General features: G+C 41.8%; 2 long non-coding RNA genes across 12 annotated transcripts in view; one reads left to right on the forward strand and one right to left on the reverse strand.

Annotated features, from left to right (window-relative positions):
• The window catches only part of LOC107310865 (uncharacterized), a 32,418-nt gene that overhangs the window by 7,514 nt on the left and 11,610 nt on the right, over positions 1-13,294 (forward strand). For 3 of the 10 annotated variants that reach the window (XR_014944450.1, XR_014944456.1, XR_014944457.1), the window contains 4 exons: positions 3,353-3,483; positions 4,716-4,754; positions 7,806-7,905; positions 8,831-9,003. This is a non-coding gene — a long non-coding RNA (uncharacterized LOC107310865). Of the gene's footprint in view, positions 1-3,352; positions 3,484-4,715; positions 4,755-7,805; positions 7,906-8,830; positions 9,004-13,294 lie in introns of those variants that run through there. The other 7 variants (XR_014944449.1, XR_014944455.1, XR_014944453.1 and 4 more) reach the window with 5 other exon arrangements.
• LOC107310866 (uncharacterized) overlaps positions 1-13,294 on the reverse strand; it is a 41,659-nt gene that overhangs the window by 1,927 nt on the left and 26,438 nt on the right. The window contains exons 1-2 of one of the 2 annotated variants that reach the window (XR_004306614.2): positions 10,679-11,056; positions 116-213 (exon numbers count right to left, since the gene is read on the reverse strand). This is a non-coding gene — a long non-coding RNA (uncharacterized LOC107310866). Of the gene's footprint in view, positions 1-115; positions 214-10,678; positions 11,057-13,294 lie in introns of those variants that run through there. The other variant, XR_014944461.1, reaches the window with a different exon arrangement.

Below are 13,294 nucleotides of genomic sequence, written 5' to 3' on the forward strand. Positions count from 1 at the left end.
GTCAAAAGATACATTGATGATGAGGAAATGATGAGGAATTAGGAAGGTGTAAGATGAACTTCAGTGCAGATAAAAGTATAGCTGCACATGTTAGAGGTCTGATGGTCACACTTACATGACATTGAACGAGGAACAGGTTGAGTACTCAGCAAAGGTTTCTTGTAGTCATCACTGGGAGGTCACTGAAGTCGTCGGCTCAGAGTACAGCAGCAGCTGGAATAGTAAAATACCACCATCAGATCAAGTCGTGAGAGCAGTATGGATAGCACATCCAGACTACCATGAGGCACTACAGCAAACCCACAGCTTGCAACTTGTGTGCTGGCAGACCTGGTCCCACAGGCTTGTAGAAAACTATGGAAAAATACTAGGGTTTATGATGAAAACTACATGCCAAAGGCTTGGACATCTAACATGCCTTGCTTTTCCATTGTAAGGCATTTTGTGAAATTTCTGTAGCTGGAAGTCAAACAACTCTGCAGCCACAAGGAGCTCCCAAGGTAGTCTGACAGTCTCTTAGTTCCATTCCCAATGTTGGAATTATGGGATTTCTGTGGGAAGGACTGACTTGAGAGTAAGTGCCCTCTCAAAGTTTCCCCACAGAAACAGGTACCACTGAGAACATCTCAGCTGTGTGGCTTCCTCCTTCACTCTCCCTCAGTGACTCAGCACAGCACCATCATTCACACTGAAGTGAGGGATTTCTTTGTTCACAAGGCTGTGACATCCACGCTCAGGCAGACACAAGCCAGGATTACTTGGCTGAATGGAGCTGCAGCTTAGGGTGGAAGTACTGATCAGCAAAAGCACTGAGTAGTTCCTCTTAGAGCATGAAAAATTAAAAAACCAAAACTTTGTCCCCAAATCATGCTCAGAGACTCACCAGCAGCCTCTGCAGCACAGATCATTATCAAAAGCTCCTCACTTATAAAGCAAACAACTACATGTTGCATTCACTTCATGTCCAAGTGCCCTCAAAACCTGCTGTAGATAAATCACTGTAGCACCAATGAGAAACAGCGCAGACTTTTTCTTTTCCTCCAAACTGATGCACCACTTCTTTTTTCTTCTTTTATTTTTAAAACACTTTTTATGATTCACATTCTCCCCTTAGTCACAGCAGTAAACACCTAGTGTCACTGGGTTTACAGAGATCCACTGCTCTGAAATGCTCCCCTGACAGCTGAGCTGGGTTACCAGGGTTGCTGTCAGCAGCCAGCCCTGGGATAGATGCAGTGTTGCTGGCTTCAGAGATGTTGGCAGCACACGGAATGACTCAGTAAAGTCAAGTTCCTCAGCTACCACAACAAACCTGCGCTGTCAGTGATGCCCTCAGGTGCTGAGAGGTCACAACACTGGGGAGGCAGGAGAGGAGCAGCTGCAACAGCTCGAGCTGGAGCGCAGCAGGGAATCAATCTGGTTGAGGCCTGTGCTGCTGGTTCCCAACTTTCTACTTGGTGTAAGTGAGCAGAAAGACATTTACTGTTTGTCAATGTATTCTCTTCATTACTTAAAATAACATTCTGAGTGCCCATCTCTTCTTTAAACTCCCCTTCTTCAGAAATAGCAACCACAAAAACGGAGCTAATGAGAAGGAAGCAAAAATAAGTAGAAATGCATAAACATGCATGTTTAATTTGCTTCACATTTGTAAGTCATAATGCTTTCTCATGACTACTTTCAATTCTGTTTTCTTTTGAAACCCCACTGAGGTTTTCTTTAATCTGCAAGCCAAGAGTATGGTGGAGGTGATGTTAAGTTCAGCATGGGACAGAGCCCTCAGTCATTGACATGCCAAGGTGACTTCTAGTAAACCAGTAATGGGCATTGTATTAGACCCTTGAGAACACACTGTCCAATTACTAATACTCAAACCAACTACTGTTAGCTCATTAGCAGCCAGTCAATTAAAACAGCTTTGCCCAAAGAGGAAAGAAAGCTCAAAGCCTTCACTAATGGCAAAAAATACTTACATGATAACAGTTGAAAATAGTAACCAATATCAAAAGGCCAGAATATGGCTCCCGTTAGAGTACATAAATGCAATCAGAAGATGGAAACAAGACAGTTTTATAAACTGAGAGTAAAGCAGGCTGATAACATTTTAGCCCAAAGGGAACAGTAGGCTTTATTAATTCTGGTTTTCTACAGACTCCCAGCTATTTTCTGCTTCTAGCTTTAACTCCTTAACTGCTAAACACAGCTCCCTGACAGATTCAGCTCTTTCCCTTATCCCCCTGTGTAATGCCAGGGCTCTTTACACCAGGAAGAAAAAAAAATAGTACTTCATCAAGCTATGGAACGTTGATAAATGTTCAACATTACTTTGTATTAGGTCGATTTTTACATCCCCTTACTACACAACATTCACAGTACGGGATGGCTGAGTAAGAGAATTCAGAGCCAGGTATGTATTGCCAACAAGCTCCCATTGTTCTCAGAGCCTTCTTTTGTAGTCCTATCTAGCGAAAACAACAGGAGAAAAGGGAACCTTTTTGTTTTATAAGAGAGGAAGCAAGAGCAGCATGGTAACTTGTTAACAGCTATTTTAATTTGCAGGCACATTGACTCAGTGAGTTGGTAGTGCTTGCCACAGTTCCTGACTTGTCATTGTTTCTGCAAGGCTGGTTGTCATAGCTTCACTGGGACCCTGGATTCAGGGATGAATGCCAGATGAAAATGCATTTTGAAGTTCGTGCTCTTTAGGGCACATTTCAGTCTCACAGACATAGCACATTCCATCAATTTCATATTGAAAGAGTTTCTTCTTCCTTTAAAGCTATTCACAAAGGCAAGAAGCTTACACATTTCTTTCTTATGGAAACTTGGATTCTGATATAATCATATGGTACTGTAAGCTGAAGCCCCAAAGAAATGTATTACATAATCGTGGCTGTAAAATTACTGAAGGATTTACAATATTCACTAAATGTTACCACAGAGGAGCAGCAGTACCTAAGAGCTAAGAGTTAGCCTAAGAGCTAACATTATTGTAAGTCATCTAAAGAGTACAAATTACAAACCTGGGTCAAATCTCCCTTGTGCATTGCACTGTGTCAGCTTTGCATTTGTAGAAGCAGCTTTAAAGAAACAGTTTTCATCTACAGAACACTTCTTATACTGCTATTTTGCTGTCTGCTAAGAAGGAATTACTGTCCAGGCCTTTTAAGAGCTTAACTCATAATATGGGTCAAGATATGCTGCTCTACTTTTGCAAAAATAATTGGGAGACACAGTTATTATCCAGTCTACATGCCATGCTCTTGTCTACTGAGAATGGGTTTGCTTCAAGACAGTGATTTCCTGGGTGGGAAGGACAGTTCTATTTTCTCTTTCCGTGATTGTTTTCCAGGACTGAACAGGATTCGGTGCAGAACCCACAGATGGGGATTTACCAGAGGGCTCACAGAAGGTGACCCAGCAGATACCAGCTGTGAGCCTGCTGCTATTGTAAGGCTGTACAGCCAAAGAGTGCTGAGTCAGGTAGGTTTGAGTATTTTCTCCTGCTAACTGCCAAAAGTATTTTTAACAGTATGCCTCTCTGTCCCTGCCAACTTCGTTCTTAGTAAAACCCTAATAAGTGCTGGCTATTGCCCTGGGATGGAGGTTTCTGGGATGGAGGAGCAGGCTCACTCTGCTTGTCTGCTAGAGCCTGGCTATAGGGAAATATGTTGTGCTATCTGCATGGCAGGTTGACAGCTTTTCAAGCACTTTTTGAGCTCAATTCAGACAGAGCTCACCCATGGGACTGCCTACGCTGCTCCTGCCAGCCAGGAGGATCCAGCACGTTTGCTGTACCCCAAGCCAGCTCCCACTTGGGTCTTCACTACCTGCACATTGAAGTCCTGCTTTCTCCTGGGTAGGCAAATGGTATGGCCACATCCAAAGCAGCATAAGGAAAGTATGCACCGTGCCCCTAGGAGCTGAGTATCAGGAGGGGGCAGATCTGTTAGAATGCCTGTAACTCCTGCTGCTGCCCATTCAGCAGGCTGAACAAGCAGCAAAGGCAGCAGAAAAGTGGGAACACCTGGGGACCAGAAGGAAGGAGGGGAAAAGTGAGGAAAGAAAGTGATACAGAAGTACCACATCTTCTTCCCCACTGTCACATCCTGTGACCAGGTACCATCCATTCTCCCATCTCTTCAATGCAGGAGAAGGTAGGGTAGCTGTGGCATACTCAGCTTGCACTGCTGACACATGGCATGGCTTTTTCCCTTCCTTCCACATGCATTCAAGCTCACTCCCAGGATGGGCTGAGGGACACAACTGGATGGAGCCTAAGGCAATGGAAACTTCTTTCCATCTTGTCCCAGCTGTTTCATGATGCCTGAGTGTCATACATGGTTCAAGAAACGTGGGAGCGTGTAAATGACTACAGTTACTAACTTAGCACATAGAAGCGATCAGTATGGGCAGACACGTCGGCTTTGTATTAGGTGGGCCAGCTGGCAGCTGTGGGATCAGAAACTGTCCAAGGAACAAGACAGAGACCTGGGGCTCCCCTGGTCTGAACACTCAGAAAAACAGCTCATGAAGCAGCCAACAAATAAGCATTTTATCTTTCTTAAATTGAGACAGGCTGTTGCAATCACAACCAAATTCCATTTAGAGTTTGAGCTGTTTTATAACCTCAATTAAAATAATGAGAGGACTGGCACTCTAACTGTACCCTTCTGACCCTGAAACTGTGTTGATGCAGAACTTTCCACCCACAGATTTCCAAACCCTACTTGAAATACAGCCATGGGAATTGGGTAAGGTTATTTCCCTATTATCATTTCTTTGATATGATCCTGATCATATGCATCTACCTTTCTTTAACACATTATTTCTGTATTAAGTCATATATGGGCATATACCTTTGCAATACGTGACTGTCAATGTCACATCTGTATTATATTGCTCTTTGTTTCCCCATTCTGCTGCATGAGTACACAGTACTTTTTTGTTACTGAATTGCTATAATATTACTCTATATATTATGTAGCATATACTAGTTTATATCATTCATTAATATTACTGTATTACTACAATAATTTCATATTGTTACTATTTTTTAAAAAATCTTTGTAGATAATAGTTTTGTTCAGACTTTATTTATAGAACTTCTTTTCAAAGAAACACTGACCTTTGATAGCACCCAGTGCTGTTGTGTGAAGGAGCACTGGCTGCTACAACAAGCTCTTTGCCTCCTAAATCCCTCTGGATAAAGTAAAGAGTTGGGTATATCACATGAGGGAGGATGACACTAACATGAAACACAGAGCTCTGAAAAGGGGCACAGGACACTTCAAGCTTTTCTGTTTGTTTCTTTATTCCTTTGCTTGGCTGCAGCCTCAGTAAATAGGACAAGCTATATCCAGCTTGTTAGAAGTGCCTCTTCCAACTGTATTTTTCCATACTGTAGCAGTTACATCATTGAGTATATCCTCTCTGCAGCTAAAAGATGGAGACACACAAGGCAGGCAAATGCAACTTATAAGCAAATGAATTACATCCATCCAGCACACATGTAGGAGTGACTGTGTTTTCCCACAGCTGCACTATACTAATCAGTAAACAATACACCAAAGAAGCTTGTATTTAATCTCAGGGTAAAAACTGAATCATAGAATCAGAGGATGGCTTGGATTGAAAGGGATACCAGCACCAACCCCTGCTATGGGCAGGGCTGTCCCCCACCATCTCACGCTGCTCTAGGCCCATCCAATCTGGCCTTTGGCACCTCCAGCTTTCTGGGCAAATGAATGTATACAGCTCCTCAGATTCTGCCAAGGCAAGTAACAGAGCTGGGCTGCTCTGTTTATTGCTTTAGATTTGCTTATGAGTTTGGCATCTAGAGAGCTCTTCTGAGAAGAAATTGTTTTGCAAGGCTCATGATCTTGCTTTATTTTGTAAAATATAGTGAAGAGGATGGACTCTTTCATATTTAAAATGGAAGAGTTACTTGTCTACCATACAGGTATTGTCAAAACAGTTAATTTCAGAGCTGCTTAGACATTGTTCTGAGGTGTTTTCTACCATACACAAAGCATTATTGATTCACTGATGAACATGTATTCAGAAAGAAATGCTTGGCAAGCTTTGCTAATAGGCAGTACAACAGGCTTAGCAGGACTGCACTTACAATATCAACTGTTATTCAATTAAGGTAAAAAACAAACAAACAAACAAAAAAACTAGGAAGATTTTTGCTGATTTCTCTCAATTGTGCTCATTAATGAACTGTCCCTGAACATCCAGACATTCTTTATGTTTTATGTCCTGCATTATGATAGCTGGCAAGTTGTTTCATTAACCATCAAAAACAGAAGCAGCACTTAAAGCAAGATGCTGACAAGTTGCTTTGTTGCAGTTAATACTATGGTCATAGTAGACAAGAGCTGATAGTCATTCTTTGCTGTGATGGCACAGATTTGCTATCAGTTTTCCTTGATTACACGAGATATATGGCAGTACAAGTGGAAGCAGGCTCTAATGCTTTAATAGCTTTACATATTATGTGAAGTAGTTCTGTAATAAGTAAATATTTTTAATAAAACTATTTGAAGTGGAAAAACCGAATCAGGTTTTTATCCTCCATAGTTGGCACATGTATGCCTTGTTGTAAAAGAGAATAAAGTTATCTAGCACTCCCCTGGGGCTTTAAATAAAAGGTCTGAACATCTAACTTTTTAAAAACCTCAAACTAGAGAGGTCTCCAAATCTCCAAATTTAACATGCAGAGACCTTGACTTGAAAGGTCACCAGGTAGCACTGAATCATAATCTATTTCAGAGAACTAAGAGATAAAAGAGAAAGACAAGCCTATTTTTAGCTTTGAAATTCATGACCATTGTATCATCAGGCCAAATGAAGTTGATCAAGCACCTGAAAGGTAAGAGTATCTATCCTTCATGAAACAGTACAAGCCAAGATCTTGGAGCCTCAAAAGATTTTAATCCTACCTTCAAATAAAAGATTTACGAAAGCCTGTGGCAAAGAACTTAGATCAATTTCTCTTGAAGACACAAAATTCTAACACTTCTTATATTTATCATTAATTTACAGGTAGGGCAGTGCAGAATAGGCAATTTAGGACAGGAGCAATGCAGTCTTTGTGCAATAAGTCCATGTGAATCTGTACACCCATTAGGAGTTTTTATGTGGCCAGAGAGTTGTAAAATCAGGCTGCTTTAAGTAGCTAAAGATAGCAGAGCCACTGAGATTCTGCCATTCCAGGCTCCCAGCCTAAATCTAACTGCTTAAGCACTTCTATCTGTGTATAAGGCTGTATATAGGACACTTCAGAAGAAAGGCTAATTAAAAAAAGGCTTGAGCATAATGACAGCTGCAGTCATTTTGGATTTACTTTGCAGTATGTCACATTCATTTCCCAGGACATTTTGGTCCTTTGCACCTTCACTCCCTCCCCTGTGTAGACATATTTAATGCATCAGTCAAAGAGAATTTTCCCAGGGAGGTTTAGCTGGAAAAGTGCATTCCCTTCAGCTGGAAGGATAGATTCAGTGCATGAGTGCAAATGCTGATCTCTGCTCTCCTTGCAGCAAATCTACATAAAGGGGATGTCTTTGGTTTATTGACTAGACTGACTTGGAGAACTCCATTCTTAAACAACAGCTGCTGTGGTACTGAATAGACACAGCTTTTTGAAAGGCTTAGAGAAGGTATTTTTCACCTTCACTGGGGCAGTGTGAGCTCCCAGAATTTAGTTTTCCAGCAGTTTGCACTCCAGCAATCCTCCATATTGCTGGAGCATTTCTCTAACAGCACAGTAATTCATCTCACGTGATTTTTCTCATCAGCTCTCACTTCTGTTGGAAGAACTTTTTTGTGGATTCCCCAGACAACCAAATACTTCTAAACAAGTTTTTCATATCTCCATTTCTTCGTACTGAATGCAAGGTATAAATCACTTCCGTTACCTGGCAGACACTTCCATTTACTTATTTTCTTTCCCTGGTTAGTCTGTTTAGCATCACAGCAGTTACTGGCATTCTGACAGACTATTGGGGATTTTGTTTTATAAGAACTTATGCTTATAATACACAGAAAGGCACTAACTGCCCACCAGCTGTTATTTGTGTAACAGACAGGCAGTGTTTGCATGGCAGCAGCAAAGCATTCTGATGCTAGATAATCTTTGGTCCCTAGTACAAGTGCTGAGAGGTATCAGCAGCAGATGCTACAGGGATGTCTTTAGCCTCAGCATAATTACAATGTGGTTTTGTCCTGAGCAGGGATCCTGTGCTTCCTTGAGGTTCCAGTGTATTCAAAGCATGAGACAGACAGGAGAAAGGACACTAACATACACGTTAACCGAGCAGATCTCATTCTCTGCCTCTCAGAGTTGTCCACAGGGACGCATATAAGTACAGTGTGAATACTCTCTAGTGAGAACAGGCACAAACATTCCCATCACTGTATTTTTTATGGTCAACAATGCTACAGGTCATTTATGAGCGCTCTGTTAAAGGAAGTTACAGTTAGGTTAAAAAAATTGAGTTGTACAGAGATACAGATTGCTTTCATTATAGACATAACTGGACAGAAAGACCTACAATAGATTGTCAGCTCCTCTAGCTCACACTTTTGCTGTAGAAAAATATATTACTGCTATACTAACATATCTTTCTAGAATTGTTCCAATGTGTCTACATGACAATACACAAATAAGAAGGCCAGCTGTGAACAGGCTATAGCACATGGATTTTTGCTGTGTTGTTATATGTGGTTTTGTTTGCAGATTAAAATACATATGTAATATATATACATAACTCCATACATCTGTAATGTAAGTATTTATGACAGCATTTCAAATCTGTTCCAGGAGGGAGTGAAAAATAACTCCAGGTTGTCTGGGCATCCAGAAACCCTGAGGATTTCAGGAGTACCAAAGGCTGAGGATGTTTGTAGACTAAACAACTGCAGCACTTGCATCAAATGAGAAAAGCAGTTTTCCTCTTTCAGAGTAACAGGTAAACAATAAAGCAATTTAAGCAATGCCATGGTAACAGTGTTTGGAGACAAAAAACGTTTAAAACTTTAATGTTTATGACATATAGCTGTGTGAATTTGTTAATAAAAGATTTCTGCATATCTCCTCCCCCACCCCAGTAAAACACCATATGACTTTTGTCATCGGAAAGCATAAAACCAGCAGTTCTACATCTGCTCTCAAGAACAAGAGGGATGCCAGTGTATTCAGATCACTGAATTAACTTTGGAAACTGAAGTTCTCTATTAAGCAGAAGAGATCTAACCCTCACTTAGAAAAAGAGGATTGTTTTCCTGTCTCATCTCTGAAAAATGAAGCTCACCCCTACTGTTTATCCTTTCAGCATTTCTTACCCAGTTCAGAGCAGCAATATGCTTTTCAGAGTCTCTGTTCAGGGCTGGTTTCCTTCCCAGACACACCACCACCACAACTGTGCTGCAGCATGGCTAATATCATAGGCTTAAGTCACTTCAGCTCCCGATTCACCTTTTTTCTTTATAATAAACTCAACATCTTTCAGAGCAGACACTGCTCCTTCCCAGGGGCTCTCTTGCTGGGTGGGAGGAAACCCTGCCCCATCATAGCCCCCTCTATACCTTACGTGCATGCCTCTGTCCTCCACCTGCCTCAGGTCTGTTTGCTTCCCTTGCACTCCCCTCCTGCTGTTTATTTCTTCATCGTGAGCTACTGCAGCCCTGGCCACAAGCCCTTCTGTGGGGCTGAACTTCAAGACATTGATTTGAAATTCTGATTTGATTCTCGCCCCTGGGAGAATTGTGGTTGCTTATGTCAAGGGATTTTGTTTCTACTGCTCTGTAAAGCTTAGTGCTAAGCCTCAGCAAGGAGTGTGAAGATATGCCACCTCCACGCACACGGAGCACCAAATGTGTGTTCCTTAAACACACCAACGAGCTCAGGAAACAACTGCAGAGAGCTGATTGCAGAACCCAGCCTGGCTAAATGAACAGCCACTACCTGACACAAGCTCTTCCCCAGTTGACAAAGGCAATTTAAGCCTACTACATTCAGTTCCAATGGCAGCTCAGACACAAGAAATTTAATTCAGGCATGCTATAAATGGCACTACATGCTCATTCTTTATCTTGGTCTTCAATCTGTTCCTCCAGTAAAACCTTGGAAATATTTATTTCACTGCTATATTAAGCCAAGAAGACGATATGTGCAGGCTCATGAGTCTGTGTGCATGCTGTTTTATCACACTGCAGGCTCTGTCTAAAGTGACATTTTCCACAGCATCCTGGACTCCAGAAGAAAATAATGTGTGTAGGCCACGTACAGTTTTTGAAGAAAGTACAGTTCCCTACATCAGTGCCATCTTTGATATTTTCCTAAGGCTTCTGGATTAGATACAGCCAGCCTTGCTGTGAAACTGCCCCACTCTGGGTTTTTTCATATTTAAATGCTACAGAGAGATCCAGGATGCAGCAAACCTACTTCATGGCCCCCGCAAGGTCAACTGTATTTTACAGCATGTATAAAAATTCAGATAAGTCTTAAGCAGACTTCTCATCCTGCTAGGACCAAACCCAGCTGTAGGTGCATGCTACGTAGAATCATAAAGCCTGGAAAAGATTATCATGTCTAACCATCAGTCCATCCCCACCATGTCTGCTGACCACATCCCTCAGTGCCACATCTCCACAGTTCCAAATATCCTACCTGAATCTCGCTGGTGCAGCTTGAGGCCATCACCTCTCTTCCTATCACTGTTCATGGGGAGAAGAGGCCAACTCCTACCCAAAGACCTAACTCCACCTTAAGAAATATACAACTTTGACCTCATTTGCAATAGGCAGTGCTGCCCTTGGTTCAGGAGGGCAGCAAACTCCCTGGTGCATTGAGGGAGAAAAGAAAACACATCTTGCTTTCCCAACATGCCCTGCTAAAGTGCACCACAAGAACACACTCTGTGTACCTCACTGCCAGCCAGATGGACTCAGAGCATGGGATTAGGAAACCTCTGCAACGCCAGAGGAAGCGGGATGTCTGCTGCTTGGCTCACCCATCCCCTCTCACAGTTCCAGCTCCTGCTTCCAAGACAGCTGGTGAGAGCACCTCCCTAAAGCAATTAGCTGCACTGCCAGGTTTCAGCCTTTCATGTCAGCTGTTCTAATCATTTACACACCTGCAGCCAAGGAAGCAATAGTTCTGGCCGATTACTCCTTTGTAGCTGTGTAAGCATGTCTGTAGAATCTATCTTCAACCAGAATTAAACACTGGGAGTTGCAACCTGACAATCTCTAATGTCTCCAGCCCAGTCCATTCTGTGATTCTGTGATCTTAGCACTAAGCATCTCAAAAACAAGAGCTTTTTGAAAACTACGTTGCCAATAGCAGCAAATAAACCCCAGAAGCGCTCAACACAAAGAAATCCACTTTGGAGGCACATCACACAACAGTAACAAGGCACACAAGAGTTTATTTGTAGACAGTGCCAGAAGAAAGTTATAGATGTATGTTTTCCTTCAGAAGAGACTGTTTGCTAAATAAAAAAATAAATGTGCTAATGCATCCAGACAGTGTTAAACACAGCTTCATAAAGTATGGATTTTTATATTTGTAAATGCCCTGCAGAAGAATTTTCCAATCAGCAGTATTCAGTAAAAGTACCAGCCAAGCTCCTGTGGTTGTGATTTGTACAGGAAATGATGCTTTATCATCCAGATATAACAACACTGTAGTCCAAAAGCTCCCTGAAAATTGAGGTATTTTTAGAACAGTTTCGTTGTCATTTTCAATCCTGCTGTACTGCTTAGAAAGGAAAGAAAACAGCAAAATGAAGTGACCTGTGCTATTCCAAATCCACTGACAGGGCAGCTGCCCATTTTCCCCAGGAGAAATCAGACTTCAAGCAGAACCAGGGCAGACAGGAAACCATTACAGAAAGTGCATCCTTCAGAGAGCTCATTTCAAGGAGTACTGCGTGGTGGGAGGGAACATGCAGAATTTTAGAGCAAGTAGGCATGTGACAACTAAGTTTAAACATATATTGCCGATATCAATAGCTCTTAAGAGCTACAGAGAACTCCCAAATATGCAGAACCATGAAAATGCACTACAAGTTGAGGAAGAGAATCAGAGAACTTCTATCAAGCATTCACGAGATCCTAAAAGCTACACAGCAATGCAGATTAGGACGGGACTGCTCACCAGGGTGTCCTGCAGTTATTCTTTAGGCATCTTAAGTGCAGACCAGGAAAATTTTACCTTTGAGAAATAGTTTTGCTTTTTTTTTTAAGGCTTGTAAGTTTCTGAATTCTATGAACTCTTCATGTAGGTAACAGGGATGTTTCAGATCATTTGGAGATGATAGTTTTCAAAACGTTACCAAATAAATGACAGAAATAGCTTTAAAATAGCCAGTGATGCAACCAGCTTTCCCTACTTTGTGTTCCCACCACCGTTCAGAGAACAAATTGTTAAATTTGTAAAGCTGTCAAAAATAGCTTTTCAGCATATCTGACTTCTTTAAAGTTAGCAGCAAAATTAGTTACTGATTTTGGAAGCAAGAAAAGGATAAATACAGCACTTGTCCATTGTTTCCACACAGAGGAATTCTAAGACAGCCCTTTGCTCCATATACACTTCCACAACAGACACCATTCAGTCAGACTGCCCCTCTGCTGCCATCTGTCACAGGGCAACAAATACAGTGAGATATTGGTGGGAAGGTTCAGCCTCTGCTGCCATCCCACGAACATTCGCCTCTGACTTTATGGGCCAACAGCATAAAACAGGAGATGTTACTTTCAGAGCAGCCTTCCTGTAATTCCAGCTAACTTAGGCAGCCTCAAGGTTGAGTCCACAGAAATTGGTTTATTTCATTCCAGACCAGCCTGCTTCACTGTCAGTAAGGCAGGTGCAGACACATCTCCTATGTACTGGTGTCCATTCTTCATCAGCCAGGGGCTTTTCAATGAAATACCTTTATGAGCTTTTACTCAGCACATAGTTCTTTTACTCTTGGCAGCATACTATCTGCAGATTTTCTTTTTAAAGTTATTTTCTATAGTTCATCGTCTTAAATCCTGTAGTAAAACATGAGAAAAAACAGTGTTTTACAAAGGGATCATTGCTTCGCCCACATTGTTACTGATCACAAAGCTGCTAAGGAACCTTTTAAGGGAGGTAGCTAAAGAAACTTCAACTTTATGATTTGTTTTACTTAATTTAAGCACATACTGACATGTCTTCTTGATTAGAGTCACTGTGTGCAGGCAGTCCTTGATCTAGCACTTGGCACTCCTGCTTGCAGCAAGGAGTTGGAACTAGATG

The sequence above is a fragment of the Coturnix japonica genome, chromosome 3 (genome assembly GCF_054131305.1).
Source record: "Coturnix japonica strain WE chromosome 3, WE-NBRP24, whole genome shotgun sequence".
Taxonomy (NCBI): Eukaryota; Metazoa; Chordata; class Aves; order Galliformes; family Phasianidae; genus Coturnix; species Coturnix japonica.